Genomic DNA, 1207 nt, shown 5'->3' with positions numbered 1-1207 from the left:
GTTCTTAACTGAATTCTTGCAGATCTGTGAAACTGTTAAGACCAATGGGGTTGATCCCGAGGTCTACAGGCTTATGCTTTTCCCATTTGCTGTAAGAGACAGAGCTAGAATATGGTTGGACTCTCAACCTAAAGACAGCTTGAACTCTTGGGATAAGCTGGTCACGGCTTTCTTAGCCAAGTTCTTTTCTCCTCAAAAGCTTAGCAAGCTTAGAGTGGATGTTCAAACCTTCAGACAGAAGGAAGGTGAATCCCTCTATGAAGCTTGGGAGAGATACAAGGAACTGACCAAAAAGTGTCCTTCTGACATGCTTTCAGAATGGACCATCCTGGATATATTCTATGATGGTCTGTCTGAATTATCAAAGATGTCATTGGACTATTCTACAGGTGGATCCATTCACCTAAAGAAAATTCCTGCAGAAGCTCAAGAGCTCATTGACATGGTTGCAAATAACCAGTTCATGTACACTTTTGAAAGGAATCCTGTGAGTAATGGGACGCCTCAGAGGAAGGGAGTTCTTGAAATTGATACTCTGAATGCCATATTGGCTCAGAATAAAATATTGACTCAGCAAGTCAATATGATCTCTCAGAGTCTGAATGGATTGAAGGAATCATCCAACAGTACTAAAGAGGCATCTTCTGAAGAAGAAGCTTATGATCCTGAGAACCCTGCAATAGCAGAGGTGAATTACATGGGTGAACCCTATGGAAACACCTATAATCCCTCATGGAGAAATCATCCAAATTTCTCATGGAAGGATCAACAAAAGCCTCAACAAGGCTTTAATAATGGTGGAAGAAACAGGTTTAGCAATAGCAAGCCTTTTCCATCATCCACTCAGCAACAGACAGAGAATTCTGAGCAGAATCCATCTAGCTTAGCAAATATAGTCTCTGATCTATCTAAGGCCACTGTAAGTTTCATGAATAAAACAAGGTCCTCCATTAGAAATTTGGAGGCACAAGTGGGCCAGCTGAGTAAAAGAGTCACTGAAACTCCTCCTAGTACTCTCCCAAGCAATACAGAAGAAAATCCAAAGAGAGAGTGCAAGGCCATTGATTTAACCATCATGGCCAAACCCACAAGGGAGGAGGAGGACGTGAATCCTAGTGAGGAAGACCTCCTGGGACGTCCAATGACCAATAAGGAGTTTTCCTTCGAGGAACCAAAGGAATCTGAGGCTCAATTAGAGACCATAGAG

General features: G+C 42.3%; 1 non-coding gene across 1 annotated transcript; it reads right to left on the bottom strand.

Moving 5' to 3' along the window:
* Positions 1 to 205: 205 nt before the first annotated feature.
* On the bottom strand, positions 206 to 313 carry LOC112725781 (small nucleolar RNA R71). Its single transcript, XR_003164864.1, has one exon. It is a non-coding gene; the product is annotated as a small nucleolar RNA R71 (small nucleolar RNA).
* Positions 314 to 1207: the final 894 nt, after the last annotated feature.

The sequence above is a fragment of the Arachis hypogaea genome, chromosome 11 (genome assembly GCF_003086295.3).
Source record: "Arachis hypogaea cultivar Tifrunner chromosome 11, arahy.Tifrunner.gnm2.J5K5, whole genome shotgun sequence".
NCBI classification, from domain to species: Eukaryota; Viridiplantae; Streptophyta; class Magnoliopsida; order Fabales; family Fabaceae; genus Arachis; species Arachis hypogaea.
Note: the sequence above shows the minus strand (reverse complement) of the source record. Positions and strands in the feature narration are given on the sequence as shown.